Genomic DNA, 26631 nt, shown 5'->3' with positions numbered 1-26631 from the left:
GTGAGAAGTGAACACTGGCATAAATGGATTTAATATGTAGAAAAATATTAAGCCATCAGTAGTGCCTTCCCTTCTGGGACGACTTTACCTTAAGGTAGAGTACAACTGTTGCTTCAGGCCACAGATTGGGAATGCAAATTTAGGGATGGATGAATCTATCAATTTTGGTTTCTCTTAGTTTTTCACTTGGCCAGTTTTAAATTTAGTTGTCCACATTCCCATATTAGTTTGCATTTTGTTTTTGTTTTTGTTTTTGTTTATTATTATTATTATTATTATTATTATTATTATTATTATTATTATTTACTGAATTTATATACCGCCCTATACCCGCAGGTCTCAGGGTGGTCCTCAAGAAAATTTACCATTATTTCAGTTCAAATTTATCCCAATACAGTGGTACCTCGGTTTAAGAACAGCCCTGTTTATGAACGATTACGAAATCTGCAAATCCAGAAGTAGTGTCCCAGTTTGTGAACTTTACCTCGGTCTAAGAATGGAAGCCAAATAGTGGAAGGGCACCGGCAGCAGGAGGCCTTATTACGGAAAGCGCATCTCGGTTGAAGAACAGTTTCAGTTTAAGAACAGACTTCCGGAACGGATTAAGTTCATAAACTGAGGTACCACTGTATACATGTTTTTGTATACAAATGGACCCTGAGGCAACTTACAATCAATCAATAGTAACAACATGATAAAACGTAATGGAACATCACAAATGCAGCAAAAATCATGTAGAACAATTAACAAATCATCAGTGAAACAATTACAATCTATAAAACACTGTCAACAAAGCGACAACTAAAAATTAAGCTAAACATCACATTTAAAGCAAAAGTCCTGTTATATATTTAACAAATCAATACAGCATTTATAATCTATAAAACAATGTTAACAACATTAACAAAATAGCAAAAAACTAAGCACTGTTAAGTTCATGCACACACTGCCCACCTACCCTATGACTCATAATCTTTCACTGTATTCAGCTCATTAAAGTACCCATAATGCCCCTGGCAGCAACTTGCTTCCAAGTTATACAGTGGTGCCCCGCAAGATGAATGTCTCTCAAGACGAAAAATTCGCTAGACGAAAGGGTTTTTCGGTTTTGCGTTGCTTCGCTAGACGAATTTCCCTATGGGCTTGCTTTGCAAGACGAAAACGTCTTGCCCTTTTTTCTTAAAGCCGCTTGAAGAGGCGCAGTTGTGACGGACCGTGCTTCGCAAGACGAAAAACATCACAAGACGAAAAGACTCGCGGAATGAATTATTTTCGTCTTGCGAGGCACCACTGTAATAGTAATTCAGAATACCAAAGAATACCCCTCCCCAATTATCCAGCTGTGGAGGGAAGATTCTTTTTCATCCATAGCCTTCAGCACACATGGATCCTATACGAAGGATCATACACACATGGATCCTATTTGTTGCTGCTACCCACCCCTAACCTCCATGCCTTGACTATAACTTCTGCATGGCAGCCTAAACCCCAGTGCATGCTGGTTATGAACACGTGCCTCATATTTTTTTGAAGATTCCTCGTCCAGAGCCTACATGCATTAGTGTCTGCCGGTACATTTTGGTCCAGTTTGACCATTCTGCATTGGACTATATTGTTATTAGAAGAGAATAGCATGGAACTCTATAGTCCCTTGGCTCAAATGGAATCATAGAGTTGGAAATGACCCAATGGCCGTCTAGTCCAACCCCCTGCAATGCCAGAATCTCAGCTCAAGCATGCCTGACAGATGGCCATCCAACCTCTGCTTAAAAACCTCCAAGCAAGGAGAGTCCACAACCTCCCGAGAGAGACTGTTCCACTGTCAAACAGCTCTTACTGTCAAAAAGCTGTTCCGTATATTATTCGGAATCTCCTTTCTTGTTACTTGAAGCCATTGGTTTGAGTCCTACCCTCCAGTAGAGGCCAGGACTCGAACCAATGTAAATATTTTAACAAATAAAATTAGAAATAACTTCAGCTGGGTTTTCGTTTCATTGGAGTAGGCCTATTCCCCCCCCCCAAAAAAAAAAAATGCAAAGCTGAAAATGAAATGTTTAGCAAGGCGTGATGAAAAAGCACAGGTTCTGGGGGCTGTTTAGCAGTGCTGGAAGCATCCTTGACATATGTCACGGTGGAAGGGGAGAGGGACAAAAGAGAGATTAGGCGCTGCTAAAAACCGGACAAATTGTTACATTGAGGGCGGGGAGAGAGAATTAAAGGGGCGTTTGAAAATGTGACGCACTATTGTGGACAGTCTGTTTGGATGGATACAGGTGGCAGCAGACAGACTGTTTATATAGTGATACAGGCAGGATGTATCTGGAAGGAACTCTGCCTTCAAACAATCAAATGACAATAAAATGGGTGTTGCTGTGGCTCGGAAAACAATTTCTGAGGAAAGATAATGGAAGGAGAATGACATCTTTTTTTTAAAAAAAAAAAAAAGAGGAGCAAATAATTTACGTCACCCATCCTTTGCTCCAGATCACTTCCCATGCAGGAGTTTTCTGCTGCCCCAGAGGGTAAGACCCAAACCAATGGATTCAAGTTATAAGGAAGGAGATTCTGACATAGAATCATAGAGTTGGAAGAGACCACAAGGCCCATCGAGTCCAACCCCCTGCCAAGCAGGAAACACCATCAGAGCACTCCTGACATATGGTTGTCAAGCCTCTGCTTAAAGACCTCCAAAGAAGGAGACTCCACCACATGCCTTGGCAGAAAATTCCACTGTCGAACAGCTCTTACTGTCAGGACGTTCTTCCTAATGTTTAGGTGGAATCTTCTTTCTTGTAGTTTGGATCCATTGCTCCGTGTCCGCTTCTCTGGAGCAGCAGAAAACAACCTTTCTCCCTCCTCTATATGACATCCTTTTATATATTTGAACATGGCTATCATATCACCCCTTAACCTCCTCTTCTCCAGGCTAAACATGCCCAGCTCCCTTAGCTGTTCCTCATAAGGCATCGTTTCCAGACCTTTGACCATTTTGGTTGCCCTCCTCTGGACCCACGTTCCAGTTTGTCAGGGTCCTTCTTGAACTGTGATGCCCAGAACTGGACACAGTACTCCAGGTGAGGTCTGACCAGAGCAGAATACAGTGGCACTATTACTTCCCTTGACATCAGGACGAACTTTCTGAGGGTAAGAGCTAGAGCTGGGCGGAGGCTGGTCTTCAACATCACAATATATCACTAGCTAAATGTTGTGATATAACGATATATTCCAGTGTCTGAAATAAGGATGGAGCTATGTAGAGGCATTGGCTGGCTTCACTGTTCTTCCTGCATCGTGATTTTTGACGGTGCCTGCTCTTGTGATTTGCTGTCCCCTAAATGAGGAGGAGAGCTAAGCCAGCAGCGTTTAACAGGTGTTGCAGCAATCAAGAGAAGCATTGGCTGGCTTCACGGTTTTCCCCCACATTGTGATTTTTGCATAGCACACACTGTCACACATCATAATTCACAATATATTGCCAGGTATCACGATATGGACTTCAGACAGGTTTTGGATGATATATTGCCTTGACCTGGTCTTCTTCTTTCTTCTTTGGCGATCACTCGTAGCTCAGTAAGATTGTCTTCCATAAACACGGTTTTAACAATGAGTCCGTAAGTGACTGTGGAGGCCAATTCTGGACCCGCACATCCTTCCACAGTGGGGACATTGGTTTCTGGGCAGGAATTGATCACAATGTGGATTTGCCAAGTGTGCCTTCCTCTTAGCACGTTTTTCCCTTGTGTCATGAGTTCGAGTGTCTTCAAAGCCCATGACACGTTTGGTAAAAGCCATTCTCCAACTGGAGCGCTCACAGACAAGTGTTTCCCAATTGTTGGTGTGTATACTACATATTTTAAAAAATTGCCTTGAAACAGTCTTTAAACCTCTTTTGTTGTCCACCAACATTGTGCTTCCCATTCCTAAGTTGGGAATAGAGTAGTTGCTTTGGAAGATGATAATCAGGCATCCCCACAACATGACTAGACCAACAAAGTTGATGTTGAAGAACCATTGCTTCAACACTAGCCCTAGTAAGAGCTGTTTGACAGTGGGATGGACTCCCTTGGAACGTGATGGGTTCCTCTCGCTTGGAGGTTTTTATGCAGAGGTTGGATGGTCATCTGTCATGGATGCTTTAGTTGAAATTGGACCAGATAACCTTCAGAGGTCCTTCCCAGCTTTGCAACTCTGAAATTCTATGACTGTTAAAAACTTACTTCAAATCCAAGTCTAATATATTATCCAACTGTCATTATGAAATACCTGCAAAGCTCAAACCTATCTATCCATAAACAAAAAATATTTGCATCCAAGTAACTCCAAATATACAAAATAAATTAAAATGAAATCTTAACATTTAGATTAAGGTTCTGTTTTGTATGGAAGGCTGCAATCCTATACATGCTTACCTGAAAGTAATCCCAACTGAATACAATGGGGATTGCATAGAGATGCATAGGATTGTGCTGTTAATCATAATTTATGAGGGGAAATGCATGTAAAAATTTGAAACGACTGATTGCTTTTTTTGCAGTCAAACCGTATTAGCAAAATGGGGGAACATGGCCACTGAGTAAACAGTCGGAGCATTTATTGACCAGTAAAGATGTCAGTTTTTCATAAATTGGAAGATAATTAAAAGAATCATTTCTAGAATGAAGGAACAGGCCTTTCTTAACATCTCACAAGTGCTGAGAAAGCAAAGCCTGTGAAGCCTTTTTGCTTTGAATTCACTTAGCTCTTACAGTAATACTGTAGTTAATGATTTCTGGAAAGTGGATCCCTGTTTGAATGAATATGTTTTTGCTCTAAACATTGAGAAATCACAGGTATGTATTGCAAGCAGTGGGTGAGCTAACTAAGTCTGCCGAAAATAGCTCTTTAGTGAGTAATGCGAAGGAAAGGAGACCCTTTCTTCCCTCCAAAGCTGGTAAGGTTCGTGTATATGTCTTACTCACTGACATATTTAGCATGCAAATTATAGTAGTCCCTTTTTACACTTTGCATTTCATTTGATAAATGCCATACATTATGCACTTTGTAGTAACTTCCTAAATTTAGTTCCCAAGAATAATTCTCACTGAGATTGCAACAAAGAAATGCAAATGTTTAAGTGGTGTATAAATAAATGAAAAGAATAATAATAAATAAATAAAACAGCAAAAAACAACAACAATTTATTTATACCCCGCCCATCTGGCTCTGGCTTTATTTATACTCCAGCCACTCTGGCCAGCTTCCAGCAGAATATTAAAATACAATAATTCATCAAATATTAAAAGCTTCCCTAAACAGGGCTGCCTTCAGATGCCTTCTAAAAGTCAGATAGTTGTTTATTTCTTTGACATCTGGTGGGAGGGTGTTCCACAGGGCAGGTGCCATTACAGAGAAGACCCTCTGCCAGGTTCCCTGTAACTTCGCTTCTCTCAGGGAGGGAACCGCCAGAAGGCCCTCAGTGCTGGACCACACTCCTTCAGGTATACTGGGCCGAAGCCGTTTAGGGCTTTAAAGGTCAGCAACAACACTTTGAATTGTGCTCGGAAACGTACTGGGAGCCAGTGTAGATCCTTGAGTACCAGTGTTATATGGTCTTGACGACCGCTCCCAGTCACCAGTCTAGCTGCCCTATTCTGGATTAGTTGTAGTTTCTGGGTCACCTTCAAATGTAGCCCCCCATAGAGCAAACATTTATATATTAAAAAAATAATAATCCTTAGAAGTTAATTTGAGCTATAACCTATAAGGTCAGACAGTATTTAACCATAATTCCTAAACTTATTTCATTCCAACACCCCGAGTGGGTGACATAGGAGCCAACTCCTAGTGATCCCTTTGGCCTCCCCAATAAAATATTTGAGGGGGCCTCCCCCTGCAGGTTGATGACATTGCCATTCAAATAGTGTGTGTGTACTGCTTCTTGTGATTGGTTATGCGGGGTGGGGCTTACCAGCCCCCCCCCATATTTTATTTTATTGCATACCCTCCAACATTTCTCTGATGAAAATTGGGACGTCCTATTCCATAATAATAGCAATAATAATTTTATTATTTTTACCACACCTATCTGACTGGGTTGCCCCAGCCCCTCTGGGTGGCTCCCAACATATATAAAAACATAATAAAACATTAAATATTAAAAAGCTTCCCTGTACAGGGTTGCCTTCAGAAGTCTTCTAATGGTTGCATAGGTACTTATCTTCTTGGATCAGGGGCCACATAACTCCATGCCCTCCAACATTTATCCAATGGAAATAGGGACGTCCTAAGGAAAACTGGGACATTCTGGGATCAAATCAGAAACCAGGATGGCCTTTGTAAATCCAGAACTGTCCCTGGAAAATGGGGACACTTGGATTTCCAGAGTCTGCCTCTCCAATTCATTTGTATCGCTCACAGTGGATCACAACAATTACACACAAGACAAGCCTATAGACAAAATAAAACATCATAAAAGCAGAAACAGGAACAGCAGATAAAACCATGGTCTGTAGTTATAGTCTCTGCAAATGAAAAAGAAAAATACATTTTTGCCATATCAGTAAAGAATTGCATAGGACACATAAACTACTGTCTACATTTCTAATGCTTCTGCATATCGTACTGAATTTTAAGTGAGTGGCCAAGGCAGCAAAAAGTTTCGATTCTTTACTCTTTGCCTCCCACCATTAAAAAATTTGGATATTTCCCTCTCACTGTTACACACTTCATTGTTGATAATTGATTAAGAGTGGGTGAGGATATTAGTGGATATCGACTAAAACACTTACCAGTTTTTCAAAGAGAGTTGACGGAAAGGGTAGATTTTCTCGATAATCCTTTTAAAATTAAAATACAGCACGGGTACATTATGGTTAATGGACATTAAGGGTTTTACTGAAACTACTTCAAGCTGGGCAATTCGAAGAGCAGCTGCAACTGGGAAGTTAACTTTCTTCAGAAAATGTGCATATTGCCACCATTGCTGGAGGAAACCCAAAAGGTGGAAAGGTCATTTTTGTCCTGATAACATCAGGTTTTTTCAATGATTATGGAAGTATGCCACTGATTTAGACCAGTGTTCCCCAAATTTCTGATGGCTGGGGTTATATACACATACATACATGCCCACACTATAGAGAAGGATCGGTGAATTTTGGTTTTCTCACTCTGTCATTTTTCTAATCTTAAATTCAGTTATCGACATTTATCACAATGTGGCTTTCAAAAACGGAAAAAATCCTTATGGGATTTCCACCAGCATTTTGAAAATTCACCAGCATTTTAGTATGAATTTATCCTAATAAATACATTTTATATACAGTTTTGACTGATGTGAACTTTTTTGCAAGCAATTCCCCCTAATATAATGAATTTTTCTACACATTGAAAACCACATTGCAAAATTCAGGTAAATGCGAATTTCAACAGTTAGCTGTGGTTATGTTTGCATGTTCTTCCCCAGAAAGTGCAAATTTGATGGATTTGACTTTAAATGTGTTCTGAATCAAGTTTCTCCTCCATTTCTAACACACACACACACACACACACACACATATTTGAATCATAGGCTGAATTAATTCTTAAACCCCAAAGGGTTGAAAAGAGGCAGCCTTCTTCCAGAGCAGTTCCAGGGAAGTAGCTTTGTGAGTTTGTTGTTGCAAAGAGTTGTGTGGCTCCATAGACTACCAAATTTATTATGACATAGGGCTTTGTGGCCCAAACCCCATGAAATATGCTGTATGTATTCAATGAAGCAGACTGAACCCCACAGAAGCTAATCCCACAGTTAATTTAGTAGGGTTTTTCCATGCAGGTATCCATTGCGGGATTAATGCTCCTCAACCATGCATTTTTTTAAAAAAATAGCATGCATGCACCATATCTATCAAAATTCCAGACCATCATTCCCCCCATTTATTCCATATTTACCCTTTCCACAGGAAAAAAAAATCTGATTAGTTTTAAAATCCTGTTGCCAAGGACTCATTTGTGATATCTGAAAGACCCATTTATAACATTATGGTTTTTTCCTCTGGAAGCCCCCTATAGATTTAAGGTGCCACAGGAGTCTTTCTTGATTTACCCCCGGAGCAGTGATTCATGCTTAGGTTCCTGCTGTCCCTGTTATTTAGGGCCAGCTCTAGTTTTGTGGTATCTGTCTCGATGAATCAGTCTCCCTGTTTCATCTCTATTTTTAGAGGGGTGCAAGGCCTCAAGAGTTGCCTTGTATCTGTTAAAAAGAAAGAAAGTAAAGATCTGTTTCTGAACCTCTCTGTGCTATGTCTGCTTTGTTCTGTGTTTCAGGTTCTCAGCCGCTGTGTGTAAAGACAAAACTCTGGTCCCTTTTCAGTATAATGGGGAATCTAAAAAAATATCTGTTAACTATTGAGCAAGGTGGAATGAAATATATATGCATATACAAAAGCCCTTCCTGTATAACGGCAAACAAGTAGGCTCAGGGGTTTTGTGGGGAGAAGTAAAGGGATTTTCTCCCCTCCATAGTCCATGAAGAGGGTTGGAGAGAGGGTCTGTCTCTTGTTGTTCCTTAAAATAATGATGAAGTTGCCCAGTGGTATGCACAGCCATTATGAGAATAGCTAGGTTGACCAGGTGCTCTGTCTTACAGAGGACCGTCCTCTAGCTGAAGGAGTCCACTAGACTGATTGATTATATTTATTGTGCTGCTTTCCATTCAAATGAACCCCAAAGCAACTTACGAACAATAAATAACAATAACATAATAGAACATCACGAGCACAGCATAAAGCATATGATATAATTAACATGTCATCAGTAAGATAGTTGCAATCTATGAAATACTATTAACCAACCAGCAACAAAGATATTAGCTGAACATCACGAATGCGACATAAGTCATTTAACAATGAACAGACCAATAAGGCATTTATAATCTATAAAACAATGTTAACAAAACAGCAACTAAAAAAATAAGGCAGCACAACCAGTTCTCCTGAACTGGGCTCTGGGCAGAGCACTTTCTGGGAAGCACTTTCCCATCTACAGGAAGGAGGCGTAAGGGCTCTGACAGGGTCCTAGAGTCCTTCTGTCTCCTTTCCAAAGCCTAGTTAGTGCTTGCCCAGCTTTGGGAATGAGGTAGGAGGTCTCTAGGACCCTGCTGAGCCCTCAAGGCTCCTTCTTGAAGCGTGGTACGGCACGAGGGCTGGGGGGCTCACCAAATTTTGGTTTAGCTCAGGGTGCCATGGTTCCAAAGTTCACCCCAGTATCAAAATGCTTAGGTGGACCTCAGGTTTTGAAGAAATACAAAAAAAAGCACAACTGTTATATTTTAATGTTGTTTGTAGTGTTAGACTTGTTTTAGAGAGGGGGTATTCCACAGTGGAGTCAAAACCTTGAGGAACATCTAAAGAACAATGGAGAAAGGCTGAGACCTTTTCTTTATGGTGCACATCAACTCATCATAGGAGGCCGGTTGTCTACCCAAGTCACCTCTGCCAGATCAGATGCATATGTGCATCTTTGGCCCAAAATGTGGACTTTATGGCTATGCCCTTAGTATAAAATTCTCCCTATTGGCTGTGTTCACATTTCAGCAAAGAATGAGTCTTAGTCTTGTTGTTCAGGAACAAGCCACCCATAGGAATGAGCATGAATGAGTCACCTCATTCGATAGCAATTTGGAATGTTTACCAATTGTTGCCTGGGATAATTTGCTGCCTATAAGTATATATGGTACACATTTTACAGTGAACTGTAGGAGGCATATATGAATGCCTTAATTGAATAACTGGTGCAATTAACTGATCAATGGCTTAAGTGTATAATAAGTATATATGGTACATTTGGAGCATACCGTGACAGGCATGAATGCCTTAATTGAATAGCTAGTGCAATTAACTGATCAATGGCTTAAGTGCATATTAAGTATAGAGGTGTGTTAATCAAAGAGTCCCAGTTCCTGGATGTTCCTGTTCCTCCACTTTCCTAATTCCGCTCTTTACACACCAGTAACCATTATACACATAGTAATGCACCTATTAAATCAGCGGAGGTGGAGAGCGGAGAACAGAGAACAGAGAAGGCATTTGTTTTCTTTTAGCTAGAACATTAGAGAAGCTGAATGTTGCAGGCTGTCTTTTTCTTTCTGCAGAAGAAGGAGGAAGCTGGAGCAGGAGGCAGGCGGTAACTTCATTGTGTGGAGTGGCAGAAGTTCTCCAGAGAGTAAAGGCCTTTCTTTCTGGCAGTGTACAGTCATACCATGAAAGTCGAATTGAATTCATTCCGGAAGTTCGTTCGACTTCCAAAACATCTGGAAACCAAAGTGTGGCTTCTGATTGGCTGCAGGAAGCTCCTGTAGCCAATCGGAAGCCGCAGAAGCCCCATCAGATGTTCAGCTTCCAAAAATAGTTCGCAAACCGGAACAGTCACTTCCAGGTTTGCGGTGTTTGGGACCCAAAATGTTTGAGAACTAAGCTGTCCAAAAACCAAGGTGTGACTGTATTGAGAGCAGCAGAGCTGCGTGGTGCTTACAACTTACTTTCCCAAGTAACTTGGAACAACTAAATCAAAAACTCAAATTGCAAGCCAATCTGATTGAGGATGGTGCAAAGGATGTAGAAAAGGGGAGACCAAGGGCCAATTGTGGCACAGTAAAAAACAAACAAACAACCTACTGACCCCCTGACACAACTGCCCTAAGGGTAGGAGGGTTAGGTAGTGAAGGAAATGAAGAAGAAGTCCTTGAGGGAAAGGTGACAATGCCTTGTATACAACAAACCAGTTCCTCCAGACAATTGTCCCAGGTTGGCCATGGGATTCCACTCATACCCTCCCCTCAAGATGAAGTCTCATGAGGCTTCCACCGTCATCAAACATGCCCCCATCAGAGGGATGACAATGTCTTAGGGCTACAGTATGTTTCAGATGGGGCCTAAACACAACCTGCCACCTGCCCAGCACAGTCATAGTTTCCAACTTTCCTCAAATGAAAATGGGGACATTTCTTACTCCTCACTCCAAGTGACATTCCTTAACTCCCCATTTTTGTACCCCACGCCCACAGAGCATTTCCTATCAGCAGAAGGGTGAGTGCCCCCGTAGCGCCAACAGAACACACCCACCCTACGCTGTCCTGAGAAAACCCCTTAATTCTGATTTTATTTAATGATGATGATTAAATAAGAATAAGAATAAGAATAAGAATAAGAATAAGAATAAGAATAAGAATTTTATTACTTATACCCCACCCATCTGGCTGGGTTTCCCCAGCTACTCTGGGCGCCTCCCAACGAAATATAAAAACATGATAAAACATCAAACATTAAAAGCTTCCCTAAACAGGGCTGCCTTCAGATGTCTTCTAAAAGTCACATAGTTTTTTATTTCCTTGACATCTGATGGGAGGGTGTTTCACAGGGCGGGCGCCACTACCGAGAAGGCCCTCTGCCTGGTTCCCTGTAACCTCACTTCTCACAGTGAGGGAACCGCCAGAAGACCCTCAGAGCAGGACCTCAGTGAATGGGCTGAACGATGGGAATGGAGACACCCCTTCAGGTATACTGGGCCGAGGCCATTTATCATTCGGTAGATTTACAAAAAGAAAAGTAAATTTTTGAAAGGGGCAAGATTAGCCATGGATGCAGAAAACATTTTTTTAAAACAAATAAAAAAAAATCAACAACAACAATTTATTATTCATACCCCACCCATCTGGCTGGGTTTCCACAGCCAGTTGGAGTGGCTTCCAACAAAATATTAAAATACAATAGTCTGTCAAACATTAAAAGCTTCCCTAAACAGACTCATTGTGCTGCACTCTGCTCCCTCTTTATTCCTGCCCAGGGAGTCCCTGCCCTCTGTCTGCCCCTCAGAGCAAGCACATTATGTGGGGCTGAGCCATGGAAGCTGCAGCCTCTCCTGCCCCTTGCCCGCTCTCCAGCAGCCACCACAAGCTGCTCAAGGGTGGAGGCTGGCAGCGGTAGCCATGGAGAGGCCATAGATAGGCAAGGAGTTACTCACTCGCAGCTGTCCAGCTGCATCTACTGACACTTTGGACAAGCGCCAGCTCATCTTCCTCCCTGAGCTCAGCAGCGACGGCACTGGCAGGGGAAATAGGGACTTTCCAGGACCAAATCAGAAGCCAGGGTGGCTTTCATAATTCTGGGAAAGTCCCTGGAAAACTGAGACACTTGGAGGGCATGTTAACGTCTTCTGCCTCCTCCCATTTTGCATCTTAAGACTTGTACAGAACTCACGACTTCAGCTTCAGCCGGCTTCTTCTCTCTTTATCCTGTCCGCTTGCTTTTTCTTTTCTTTTCAGAGTTCTCAAAAACTCGGAAGCTTGTGCACTATTTTGTGTCATTTTAGTTGGCCTAAAGGATGAGGCAGCAGCTGGTTTTAGTTTGGCCGAATCAGGATTAGTTAATGGGGCTGTATTCACGATGCCCTCCACCCCATGGCGTTACGGTACCAAATGCCCCTGAAACATCCCCTGCACCAGGAACTCGGAAAATGTTTAGCACGTTTTCGGTTGTCTGAAGTTTCACTATGTAGCGCTTAGTAAAGTCGTTGGGGGTGATCATCCCAGCTCCATGAAATAAAGTCAGACGTTCACATACTCACATACAGAGTACACATACTCACGCGTACACATAGCTACACATATTGCACGAACCTGTTAAGGATTTTACCTTTTTAAGAAATGACAAAATAATTACAGGACAACATGTCCTTCATGAGTAAAAGCAACCAAGCTAAAGTGCTTTCAAGGCTGGCATGGCCTACTTCTCCACTGGCAAGCTGCATAAATCATAAAGTGTTAGGGGACTGATTTGTACGGTAGGGGATCTGAAAGCACGAAGCCTATGTTTGTGGCTCTTTCTGTGTATTGTACTAATGCGTCGAGCTGAAGAGAACATTTGCAGAAAAGAGTTTAGGATTTCTGAATCCATTAAACTGGATAGTTGTTGGCCATGTCGAAAATGATTCTTTCCCCTTCTTATTTTTTAAAAATGACTTTTATTTTTTATATAATTTCTAATTTGTCCACTGTTATATCTGCTTGCAAGTGACCCTGTTATTCCGGGACAGTCCTAGATTTACAGAAGTTGTCTTGGTTTCTGATCTGATCCCAGAATGTCACATTTTTTCCTTAGGAGATCCCTATTTTCATCAGAGAAATGTTGGAGGGTATGGAGTTAGGCAACTCCCGAGCCAAGGAGATAAGTAACTGTACAACCTTTAGAAGACATTCAAAGGCAACCCTGTATAGGGAGGTTTTTTTAATGTTTAATGTTTTATTATGTTTTTATATATGTTGGAAGCTACCCAGAGTACGGGGGCAGCCCAGTCAGATGGCTGAGATATGAGCAATAAAGTTGTTGTTGTTGTTGTTGTTGTTGAATAGGACGTCCCTATTGTCATCAGAGAAATGTTGGAGGGTATCTGCTTGCCAGAACAGTGTATCTGCCCCAACAAAGATTTGAGATGGTTCAGCAACTTAAGGCCTGTTTCAGTAGTTATTTCTGAAACCTAGTGTGAGAGTGAAACTTGACGTCTCACCCCTACCCCACGAATACCCCATTGAGGTAATAGTAGTCCATTAGTGGTGGATTTATACTGGTCAATCCACACATACCATTCTGCTTTATTGGCTGTTCTGCAATGCTTCCCTGATGCTATAGCATTAGGTAAAGGTAGAAGGTAAAGGACCCCTGGACAGTTACTGTAAGTCCAGTGAATGGCTACTATGGGACGCAGCAGTCATCTCGCTTTTCAGACTGAGGGAGCTGGTGCTTGTCCACAGACAGCTTTCCGTGCCAAGTGGCCAGCATGACTAAATTGCTTCTGACACAACGGAACACCGTGAGGGAAACCAGAGCACACAGAAACATTGTTTACCTTCTTGTCACAGTGGTACCTATTTATCTACTTGCACTGGTAGTTGATAGGAGCTGAGACAGAGCAACAGGAGCTCACCACCGTCACATGGATTCAAACTGTCAACCTTCTGATTGGCAAGCCCAAGAGGCTCAGTGGTTTAGACCACAGCGCCACCCGCATCCCTGTTGTAGCATTATTGCTGTCTGAAGGGGTCCTCTTGCTCTATAGCTCAAGAAATGTGAGACAAAAACGAACCCTGGAACATTACAAGATTTCATCAGGAAGTTATGGGGTATGAGCTGACTGGAAATGAAGCAGCACGTCCAGCCCGAAACTTTTGCAGGTGCAAACTATTCAAAGCTGGATTGTGTCTAAGTGCCCAGATATCATCATAGGCAGAAATCAGCATAAGTGTGCAATAGAAAGGGCATCTGGGGCTTTTCTGCACACCCGTGTCCTGTCTCTCCCCCTCCCCCTCCTCCTGTTGATTTCATGTCTTCACTGCAAGGGGCTACTGGATTTGCTGCAGATTTGGAAAGAAAGCTGGTCAGTTTCACTGTTGCTTTTTTGCTGCCTTTGTATGCAAATCTGCAAGCTTGTGAGAGGTCCTCCATCCAGTAGCATCTTCTCTATGTGAGTTGCACGCACACAGAATTGCAGATCCATTTCTTTTTTCTTTTTTTTTTGCAAAGGAGGGGTGTTATTTGGCCAATGAAAATTAGTTCAGTAATAATAATAATTTATTTATACCCCACCCATCTGGCTGGGTTTCCCCTGCCACTCTGGGTGGCTTCCAACAAAATATTAAAAATACAATAAAACATCAAACATTAAAAACTTCCCTAAACAGGGCTGCCTTCAGATGTCTTCAAAACATGTGAACCGAAGGATCTGAGATACTTCTCCACGCCATGGGAGTAAATATCCTTCCCATAAATAAAAACTAGCAGATTACTTAAGCATACACACACACACTATACACCCTGGGCGGGGGGGGGATCTATATGTTTTTAAAAGAACCTATTTACATATCTTTGAGTCAACTTCTGTTTCTATGGGTTGTCTTTCTTGGACAGCAGTTGAATCTCTATGGTGCTAACCAGTGCTTTTTTTCTAGAAAAATAGGTGCCAGTACTCACCATGAAGTTGCTACATTAAGTGCCACACTTTTTAACAACAAAAGAAAGAGGTGCTGGGACTGCGTGCCCTTGAGTAAGGTAAAGGTAAAGGGAGCACCATTAGGTCCAGTTGTGACCGACTCTGGGGTTGCGGCGCTCATCTCGCTTTATTGGCCAAGGGAGCCAACGTACAGCTTCCGGGTCATGTGGCCAGCATGACTAAGCCACTTCTGGCGAACCAGAGCAGTGCACAGAAATGCCGTTTACCTTCCCGCCAGAGTGGTACCTATTTATCTACTTGTACTTTGACGTGCTTTCGAACTGCTAGGTTAGCAGGAGCAGGGACTGAGCAACGGGAGCTCACCCCGTCGCGGGGATTCGAACCGCCGACTTTCTGATCAGCAAGTCCTAGGCTCTGTGGTTTAACCCACAGCACCACCCGCATCCCTGGCCTTGAGTACCCCCCCCCCTCAAAAAAAAGCACTGGTGCTGATTGAGGCACTATGATTTACCTGTTACTGTCCCATTGGCTTTCAGGACTTAATCCCTCGGACAAGGCATTTTTTCTCCCTTTGGGAAGAGGGAGTGCTATCAAACACTCACGAAACCCCTTGAGGCTTTTAAAATCATCCACAGGAACACTCAAAAATCCCACTTTATTTTTTAGGAATTCAGGAGGGAGCAAGCAGTGACCCTCATATACCGTAGCTGAGCTGCTTCATTCATGTACAGGGCAAAATGGGTTTATAATCACTGCCTTTCCCATTTTCTTGAATTGGGCGGGTGTGTGTGTGTGGAATTTAAAACATTCTATAAAATAAAGATCCAAGATCCAGTAAATTATGTAAAAGAAACATCCAAAATCCATAACATTATATTAAAATAAAAATCCAAAATCCAGAACACCACATAAAATAAAGATCTTGGGCAGTGGTTCAGTACGAGATATTACTTCTCCGTCTTTGCAAGTTGTGTGCACATGCCTATTGTCACAGCAATTTCAGTGTTTCTGATCCTTTTGCAGGAGTGCCCTGGCACCTCCTGGTACCTTCTTTGCATCGATGTGATTAAATAGTGGAGTGTGCAGAGTACACACATACTATGTTGGTGAAAGTCGAGTTGCGGGGGGGGAGGGAGGGAGAGGGAAACTTGGCTTCTTTGTCAAGAGTTCACTGAAAACATCTGTTCAATCACGGAGAGGCCAAAAAGGCAAGAACAATTTGAGAAAGGGGGAAATAAAGCAGTACAGAAGTTAACACAATGCCAGCATACTGTTAATCCTTCAGGCACTAGGAGGATAAAGAAATTGCTGGAGTTTGGGCAGCTCCATTACCAGAGATACCGTGCCGTTAAATATAGGGCAGAGCCGACTGAGGAAAAGGGGGCTTGTCGTTTATCCTTTTGTATAGCCTGAACCAACACTTGCCTCCTCCAATTCCTACTGCAAGACAGAAATTGGGGCTTTGGCCATACCCACTGGAAAGTGAAAGGACAACAGTTATCTTTTCCCACTGGCCATACTGGGCCATACTCAAAGTTTTGGTACTGACGTCTAATGCACTATGCAGCCCGGGACCTGAATATTTCAGAAGCCTCTTTAATCCCTTATATACCCATTAGAGAGGGACTGGAGAGAAATTTGATTCCGTTTACATTTAAAGTCGAATCTACCTAATTTGCTCTTTCCCAAACTATATGGGAACTGAAACACGGCCACAAAATTGGCACTTGCCCTGAATTTGCAGTGCAGATCTCCAGCCAAGTAATGTGTACAAAAATGCATATGGTGGGGTACATTTTGCATAAAAATGCCATGTATTAGTGGAAACAGAATGAAAAAAAAATGCATTATATTAAGAGAAATTGTTTTGCAAAAAGTGTTTGTGGCGGGCAAAATTGCACGCAAGAATTCATCTATAAGAGAAAATTGCACTACGTTGCTGATGAATTTTCATGATGATGATTACCCTTATTATTTTTAAATCTCTAACCAATGTGGAGAATTGAAAAAAATTGGGGGGGGGGATGAGAGAAACAGTAATTGATGGGTAAGCCCACCCCTACCAGAAGGTCACTGTGTTCTGCAGGACAGTTTCTCCTTGAAGCTGCTACAATACCGGAAGCCTGCTGTGCAGTAACTTGGAGCATGGCTTTCTGTGTGGAACAGCATCCCTGCTGAGGTGTGACAGGCGCCCGACAAATTGTACTTTCTGAAAACAATTGGAGGCATTTTGGGTTTGACAACCTTTCCCAGCTCTGTGGAAAGGTATATTTTCCTTAGGTGTTTGTTCTGTGATGATGATGATGATGGTATTCCTGTATCTCAGTGCTTCACCTGGGTCACATGACAGAGCTGGGCCAGTAGAGAGATGGCTCTGGCCTTGGCTTTCTTAAGATCAGGCAGGCTGACTTGCCACCGTACTTGGAACCCAGACCGTTAAGTAGTGGATAAATGCCTGGGAATATAATGCATGACTGATCTGCGAAGCCCATTGCTGTGACATGTTGAGAGCCCCGTTAAGACAAAGGGATTCTTAAAGGATTGGGGAAATGTTGAATGGATTGGCACGCCAAAGGTTATAGCCAATATACTTAGGGAAACATGCCTGGAGTTTCCTTAAACTTCTGGAATGCCAGAGTTGGCTAGCAAAAAATGAAACGGGATAGATCGCTCAGTATTTGTCCTGTGGCTTTTTGAATGTCTCTTCAGGAAACATTTGGTGCTGGCAACATGCAGGTCTTCAAAACAGGATAGTATGAAAAATTTGGACAGCAGTCGGAAGGTGCTGTTCCTGGGGACCTTGAAATTATTAGCTGTGAGAGTAGAGGATGGTTTTACTTGTTTTGAGATGTTTTGATTGCTTTTAGAGGTTTTCAGTTATGTTGAATATGGTTTTATTTTACTATTAATTGTACAGTGGTACCTCAGGTTACATACGCTTCAGGTTACAGACTCCTCTAACCCAGAAATAATACCTAAGGTTTTGCTTCAGGATGAGAACAGAAATCGTGCTCCGGCGCTCCGGCGGCAGCAGGAGGCCCCATTAGCTAAAGTGGTGCTTCAGGTTAAGAACAGTTTCAGGTTAAGTACGGACCTCCAGAACGAATTAAGTACTTAACCTGAGGTACCACTGTATTATTTTATCACTGATGCGTTTGCCACCCTGGGCTCCTTTGGGTGGAATAGTAATAATAGTAGTATTATAGTAATAATAGTAGGAGTAATTCTTACTAGAATAGTAGTGATAATACTCCTATCCAAATTGGTGGTATTATTGTATGTGTGTGGTTTCGGTAATGACAATGAACTGCACAGATCCTGCCAACTGAGGAATGACTCTTGTAGGACTTTTAAACTGGTAAAGAAGAAAGTGCCCATCACTCCAAGATCTGATTCCTCTATTTTTAGACTTAACCTCATCTTTGTGATTGTCATTCCGAGAAGACCCAAACTCGAACCTGGCCTTTCCCTTCATCATAAATTTCCTTACATTTAGGGAAGATTTATGTTCTGGCTTGGCAGCATAGGCTCTCAACCAATCTTTTTGGACATTTTTTTTTTTATTTTTTTAAACCTAACCAAAAGGAAGCACAGCTAATTATTGGGGGGAGGGATTGCTTCCAGCATCACCATAGCGTAAGTGAATAAAACGGATATAAGGATGACACAGGATTAAGGCTAATGTGTGGTCTCTTTCTGCAGTGCAGGGGGTGGGTTTGGGTGGGGGCATTTTGCTGTGGACCAAGTGCTTCCTTGGGACTCAGGTGTGGAAGACAATATTGGGGAGATCGTGTTCTTTACCAAGGCTACTGGTACATGGTGTCTCTCAGGGATCAGTTTTGCCCCTCCCTTCCTATTTCTTAAAATCTACTTAAAGGCACTTAAAGGAAGAGAGATTGTTCAGGGATTTTGAGTGTGTTGTTATCAATATGCTGGTGACCCACAGCTCTGTTTGTCCTTTTCATCTTACACAATGGAAGCAGTCTGTGTCTTGGGTAACTCATATGCATTAGTAAAGCAGGGTTAAGATTCTTCCATAAATAAATGAATTACATTTTTATTCCCACCCTTTCTCCAGGGAGCAGAGGGCAGTATATATGTTTCTCTTCCTCTCCCCCCTCCATTTTATCTTCACAGCAATCCTGTGAAGGCTGTGACTGGTCCAGGTCACCCATCAAATACAAGACGTGAATGGGGATTTAAGCCCAGGTCTCCTCAGTCCAAGTCGAACACTCTCACCACTACACCACAATGCCTTGGCCACTGCAAGCAGCAAGAATACAGTTGCCTCCAGCAGAATAAGACGAGTTTGTAGTGAAGATTGCTGGCTTTCTTTCAGCCAGGTTTGCATGATAGCAACTCTTTGCAAGCATATCTGAATAAAATGGAATGAAATATGAATGGAATGTCAGCCCTAACCTTTATTTATTTGTGTTTTTTTGGCTTTGTCAGTCCTTGCCATATATCCTCAGATTGTTCTGTGAAGGCTTCAGCCACAAGAGTCTCATTATGGTTAGTCAGTCAGGTCCTTGTCTGGTGTAAATTGGTGGTGCACCATTGAAATTCAGGCAGTGTGTCCAATCGAAACCCGATAAGAATCCTACCGGGAAAATGAGGTTGTTATAAAGCTTGTATAGCACTTTAGAAGCTATGCATAATAGTGTTGCGGAGTAGTTTATAATCTGGAATGTTTGGGAAATGCACCTCTTCTGAGGAGCTTTCAGTCTCCAACTGGTACATGATAACTTATACTCATCACTGACTCATCATCAGAGTGATGTTGCTGAACAAGCCATAGCGGCGCAATCAGTGCTGGGTCAGCATCTCAGTGATTCTGGTCACATGCCAGAGTTATTCCTTACTCCATAGTAAGCACACTAAGGATTGCAGCCTTAGCCTTTATTTGGACCAGGGCTCTCACCGTCACTGTCTAAGGGCTCTGCACTCCTGCTTTACAGAGCAATCAAAACTCTCAATCTGGAGAGGGTTTGGTGGGAGGCCTCCACAACTGTGGAGATCCCTGGCGGGCCCACCAAAAGTATGGGGATCAGAAGCCAGCAGTAGCCGGAAGATCATCCCCTGCCCCCCAAAAATGGGTCACTTCTTGGCTGGGGAGTGGAGTCCATTAGTTCCCAATCCATTAGATCCCAAGCCACCCCAGAGCATCAGGACATAAGAAGAGCCTGCTGGATCAGGCCAATGGTCCATCTTGTCCAATGTCCTGTTCCCACAGTGGCCAAACAAGATGCCTGTGGGAAACCCACACGCAGGATTCGAGTACAAAGAGTACTCTCCCCTCCTGTGGTTTCCAGTACAGTGGTACCTCGAGTTAAGAACATAATTCGTTCTGGAGGTCCGTTCTTAACCTGAAGCACCACTTTAGCTAATGGGGCCTCCCACTGCCGCCGCATGATTTCTGTTCTCATCCTGAAGCAAAGTTCTTAACCTGAGGTACTATTTCTGGGTTAGCGGAGTCTGTAACATGAAGAGTCTGTAACCTGAAGCGTCTGTAACCCAAGGTACCACTGTATTTAGAAGCACTGCTGCCGCCCACTGTGAAGCTACCAGTTCAGACTTCTCTGGTGCAACATTGAAGAGCTTTCAAGCAGATGTGGCTCCATTAGCTAGTGTGCTGGTCTGTGCACATTTTCATTCTCCCCCCCCCCCTGCTTCTAGGCCCCACTTGTGCAGCCCATATGTGTGTGGTCTGGGGTGGCCAATCAATCTTTATTGCGGTCAAAGACCAGACGACAGAAATAACATCAGCAACATGTACTGCATCAGCACCAAGGGGTGGACGTAGTAGACAAAATTAACAGTTCCCTATATACTTATTTACATTTTTAAAAAACACTCCTTCAGCTAAAATCTATCATCCAGAGTTTGAAATCCATATGCATTCACCACAGCCTGTCTTGTTCTCGTTGCCACAAAACAGAATTTCGCGACAGGCCTGGTGATATTCAGATCTTTGTCAGCAAGAAGGTATTCAACATAAGTTTTCTCTGAGTGGCTAGGTTGTTCACTTAATAATGGCTGAATTTGCTCCCGCTGGGTATTGCAATATAAAAGGTAAAGGTAAAGGACCCCTGACAGTTAAGTGCGGTTGCAGATGACTCTGGGGTTGCGGCGCTCATCTCGATTTACAGGCCAAGGGAGCAGGTGTTTGTCCACTCCGCAGATAGTTTTTCTGGGTCATGTGGTTAGCATGACTAAGCCGCTTCTGGTGAAACCAGAGCAGTGCACAGAAACACTGTTTACCTTCCCGCCACAGTGATACCTATTTATCTACTTGCACTGGCATGTTTTCGAATTGCTAGGTTGGCAGGAGCTGGGACAGAGCAACGAGAACTCACTCCGTTGCAGAGTTTCGAACCGCCGACCTTCTGATCGGCAAGCCCAAAAGGCTCAGTGGTTTAGACCACAGCGCCACCTGCATTGCGATATAGTAGGCAATATATATGCCCAATGGATTCAATCTCATCAGAGTTAGATGGACATCATCTCTGTTCTACTGCGATATCATGGTACCTGTCCTCTAATAGTGGATTTGGGATGGTAAGGTTGCTATGGGGTGGTATTTGTTTAAAAAACATACTTTTGAATGCCTCAGTGTGTGTCCTTCATGCTTGTGAGTGGGGCCATTTTGGCTACATAGCCATCAGCACTCAACAACCTGTGTTTGTTATTTAAAAGAAGTTATGAGGTTTATGTTATATAGTGGAAGATATGTGCAAAGAACCATCCAGTATTTCATGTTCATCTTCCCCAGTAGGTCATTCTTTCCGTTTCTTGCCCATAGAATTCAGGTTATTAAAGAGAGTAATTTGTCTTGCCAGCCCCATGGCCGCGCAAGAACTTGATTTCATGTTTTCTTTTATGCAAAGCCCACCCTATCCTGACTGCACCACATTTTGCCCTATGGACTAATTAAAACACCCATGTTGTTAATAAGTTCTGGCTGATTTTTTCATTTAACGTTGCAGCGTTCTCCTGCCTTGTAAATTTCAGTTGGAACGCTTGATGCCAAGTTAGAGGACATCAGTAATGTGATGTAATTTGGATTTCCCTGCATCCAGTCCCAACAGGATACATGCACATAAGTACTGGTTATTAAGGACAAGACTAAGTCAATAAATCCAAGGGAGTCTTCTTTAAATAGTTAAATTGCTATAATTTATGCACTGCCGAAGCCCAGACTTTCTTCTGGTTCTCTTAAAACTACTTTATTAATCTTAATTTATCCCCCACTTTATTAACCCTAATTTCAAACTGCATCTTAATAGAAGTAGTCAGTTGACCTAGAAACAATTAATGATGAAGCAGAACCTCTGAGAAATGTGTACAAGACAATCAGCCCGGAACTACTAATCAGTGCTGCTGACCTCATGTTCAACACTGAAACCTAAAATGGGTATTTGGATGTGTTTTTTCTCAACTGGCCAGTCTGATGTTTATTTGGTGGGGGGAGGGGAGGAGAAGCTTATTTAATTTGAGGCCGCTTGATGGGGTATGGCAAGGCAGCAGAAGGACTGAGCGTTGTGTGTGCCGCTCTCGGTAGTGCAAAACGTAGCAAGAGTTTTGAGAGGCTTTTTGGAAGGCTGGGCCCATGGCAGAGGGGTGTGAAGGCATACTAATATTTCAGAGGAATGAATATATACTCCAGTTTGCTGTGCCAAGTTTCCCGTTACTAGTGAACTCTTTGGGGAGGGTTTATGAATGTCCAATTTGGGCGTGCTGAATTTATGCAGAGGGTTCTTATTACGCTGCCTCATCTAAAACAATTTGGCTACTTTAGCTCCCCCACCCCCCAGAACTGGCCAGCCTGCTCTGCTTTCCCAGCCATATCGCAGAGCAATTACAACCAAGGTGATTAGCTGGTTGTAATCTCAGACCCTCCAAGTGTCCCTATTTTCCAGGGACGTTCTAGATTTAGAGAAGCCGTCCCAGTTTCTGATTTGATCCCAGAATGTCCCACTTTTCCTTAGGATGTCCCTATTTTCATTGGAGAAATGTTGGATGGTATGGAGTTCTCTGATCCCCCCCCGAGCCGTCTGATGGCAATCCTGTATAAGGAAATCTTTTCAATGTTTAATGTTTTATCATGTTTTTATATATGTTGGAAGCTGCCCAGAGTGACTGGGGCAGCCCAGTAAGATGTATGGAGTATAAATAGTAAAATTATTATTATGGAATGGGGCGTTCCCTCTTTTCATCGGATAAATGTTGGCAGGTAAGCAATCTCTCCTTCCTACCCATGGTGGGTATGTCACCCTTTAAAGACACCAATGGCCTAATCCTATCCATGTTTGCTCAGAAGCTAGTCCAGACAGATTTTAAAATAGGATTTACTTCCAAGGAAATGTGCTTAGGGTTGCAGCCCTCAAAGTGAGACAGAACAAAGGAAAGAACGGGGAAGTGTGTCACATATTTAATTCTCAAAAGTTGCATGTGTGTTTTAGGGAACCCAGCAGATTCTAAGCGCAGGTGAAAACTACTGTATCCGGAGGCAGTTTTAATTTACATAGCCAACCCTTACTCAGCAGAGTACCATAAGTAGTGGAGATATTGAAGCCATAGATGGGTCACATTTCCTGAACAATTTGTCACACATAGTGTGGGCCCTAACAAGCTTTCCCTATCAGACACCTGGCGTCATTACTCTTATTTCCACTGCATTCGGTGCTACCAAAAAAAAACAAAAAAAAAAACATGCATTAGGCTCGCAAGTGAAGTAGTGAACACAGTGCACAGCCGTCTTGTTTTCTTGATGCAGATACAGGAACCGTTTTATTCTTTCTTCGTCTTCTGTCATGGCATCAACACCATATTGTGTGCTTCCCCTCCCCCCTCCAATAAGCATCAACATGCTAGAACAGACCAAAATCCAGCTGGCCTGCCATCCTGCTTCCAGCAGCCACATGCCTCTGGGAAGTTCACAAGAAGGGCATGAGCCTCTACTGGTTGTTTGGATCCAGCACCTGCTACTCAGGGGTATCTGTGTCTTGACTTTCCATGAAACTATTGGGGCTAATAGAAATGGAAATCTGTGCAACCCCCCACCCCCACCCCCACCCCGCAAAGATAAAGATCTGTTGAATTGACTGCAGAGTCCTCTTTGGTTGGTTTCCTCTTCTAGAGAGTTTGGGCAAGCATGGGTACCAACTTGAATAAAATACAGACCCTCCAAGTGTCCTTATTTTCCAGGAACAGTCCCAGATTTACAGACGCTGTCCCAGTGTCTGGTTTGTTCCCTGAATGTCCCACTTTTCCTTAGGATGTCCCTATTTTTACCAGAGAAATGTTGGAGGGTGTAGCAGGATGTCCCTATTTTCATTGGAGAAATGTTGGAGAGTATGGAGTTATCTGACGCCAGAGCCATCTTTAGGCAGTTCTGTAGAGGGAAGTCAGATGGTTGGGCTTTAAATACTAAAATTATTATTATGGAATAGGACATCCCTATTTTCATCAGAGAAATATTGGAGGTTATGTAAAATATTGAGGGGGGAGGTAAGGCCCGCCCCGTATAATCAGTCATAAGTTGTGGCACACACACACCATTTGAATGACCATGAACTTTGGGGGGCCCAGCCCCCTCAAATGTTTCATTGGGGGTGCTGAAGGGACCTTGGCCCTAGGAGTTGCCTCCCATGTGGAGCTTTCATGAAGGTTAAAGGATCGTGATATGTATTTTCTCTTGGGCCCATTACCACCCCACCTCCATATTTATTTCTTGCTGCTACCCCTCTGAATTGTACTGGCGGAGGGCAATCGTTCTCAGAAGCCAATTTCCTACTCCTGGCCCTCCAATCTGCATTGGTAACCCCCATCATAGCATGAAGGCTGGGCTCAGATACTACTGGTAAGATTCCCTTCCAGCCTCAGCTATCTTAAGAGCTTGTATCTGGCTGAGAGCTTTTTCCTGGCAGTTTGAGGGCAGTGTATCCCCACTTTGGTTGGCACTTCTGCCCCCCCCCAACCCATTTTGCAGTGGTGGGAACTCCCTGTTCAGCTCCTACTCCACCACTAGCTACTTTGGCCCCAAGGCAGGATTATCTTCTGTTTCACCAGGCTCAGATTCAAAACATTCAGGATTCCTTCAGAACTGGACTTGTGTTACTCTTGCTAGGTTACTAGACCAAAGGCATCAATCAATTACTTGCCGTGGTTAATTGATATTTTGAGGATCAGGCTTGATTTCACTCTAGCTCTCTTCAAGGTCTGAAAGCATCGGTAAGTGACAGTGAATTAACAGTTTGTTCACAGCTTAAAATGGAATTTTGATTAATTGAAAATGCCATATGGGCTATCAAAGGTTGTACCGTTGCCCGAGGGGCTGCCTCCCACTTTTTAACTTTCCATCCTTCTCCACTCATTTTCACTTGTCTAATGTATTTTTGTAGGTTGATTTTGACCAACAAGAGTGGCTTTTTAAGGCACACCCTCCTCATATACATGCATTGTGTGTGTGTGTGTGTGTGTGTGTGTGTGTGTGTGTGTGTGTAGTTGGTTGTATCACCGAATTCAGAGAAGTGCAAATTTGGAAGTGTTAGCTGTCTTCCAAGCTCACATTTTATTTCAGGAAATGAGGTAGGTCCGTATTAAAATGCGAACCAAATTTCTCCCCGCACACCTAGCTGTAGGCCGAGAAGGGATGAAGCAGAGTGAGGCAGGTTAGAGGCATTACTGAATGCTGAAATCATCGTTTGTGTCATGTTTATTATTTTTGTAATTATTTAGGAGGGGGCATGGATTTACCCTGAAATCTTGGTCAAGCCCACACCAAAGCTGTAAACCACATGCTGTGCATGCCACAGGAGCCATCTCCTAGGGGCTGAGGGCTCTTTGCCCCCCAATAAAATATTTGAGGGGCCCCCAAAGTCAATGGGCATTGCCATTCAAATGGTGTGTGTTCACAGTGGCATGTGATTGATTATGCAAGGTGGGGCTTACCTCCCCCCTCCCCAAATTTTATTCAAGTTGGTAAGGTAAAGGTAAAGGACCCCTGGACAGTTAAGTCCAGTCAAAGGTGACTATGGGGCTGCGGCGCTCATCTCGCTTTCAGGCCAAGGGAGCCGGCGTTTGTCCACAGACAGCTTTCTGGGTCATGTGGCCAGCAGCGCTAAACTGCTTCAGGTGCAACGGGACACTGTGACGGAAGCCAGAGCACATAGAAACACTGTTTACTTTCCTGCCACAGCAGTACCCATTTATCTACCTGCTTGCTTGCTTTCGAACTGCTAGGTTGGCAGATGTTGGGACAGAGCAACGGGAGCTCACCCTGTTGCGGGGATTCAAACCACCGACCTTTCGATCATCAAGCCCAAGAGGCTCAGTGGTTTAGACCACAGCATCACCCGCATGCACACAGAAGTCACCAGGGTTCAATCCCTGCCCATCTAAGACATGTGCAAAATTCCTCTTTGGCCGCTTTCACACCAAGCACTTAAAACAGTATAAAGACCACTTTAAACACTCATGGCTTCCCTCAGAGAATTCTGTGAGCTGTTGTTTGTTAAGAGGCCCCTACTCCCCACACAGAGCTATAATTCCCCGTGAAGAGGCATTGACTGTTGACCCACTCCAGGGATTGTTTAAAGTGGTATCGTAGTGTTTTAAATGTATGATGTTGATGTGGTCTTTGAAATCCTGGAGGGCTGCTGCCTGTCAATC

General features: G+C 43.1%; 1 protein-coding gene across 6 annotated transcripts in view; it reads left to right on the top strand.

The window, feature by feature from the left end:
• LOC310710356 (uncharacterized protein) overlaps nt 1–26631 on the top strand; it is a 270054-nt gene that overhangs the window by 8261 nt on the left and 235162 nt on the right. The gene's annotated exons all lie outside the window — the stretch shown is intronic.

This window comes from Podarcis liolepis, assembly GCF_965112155.1.
Source record: "Podarcis liolepis genome assembly, chromosome: 6".
In the NCBI taxonomy this organism is placed as follows: Eukaryota; Metazoa; Chordata; class Lepidosauria; order Squamata; family Lacertidae; genus Podarcis; species Podarcis liolepis.
The sequence above is the reverse complement of the archived record's forward strand: the minus strand, read 5'-3'. Positions and strand labels throughout refer to the sequence as shown.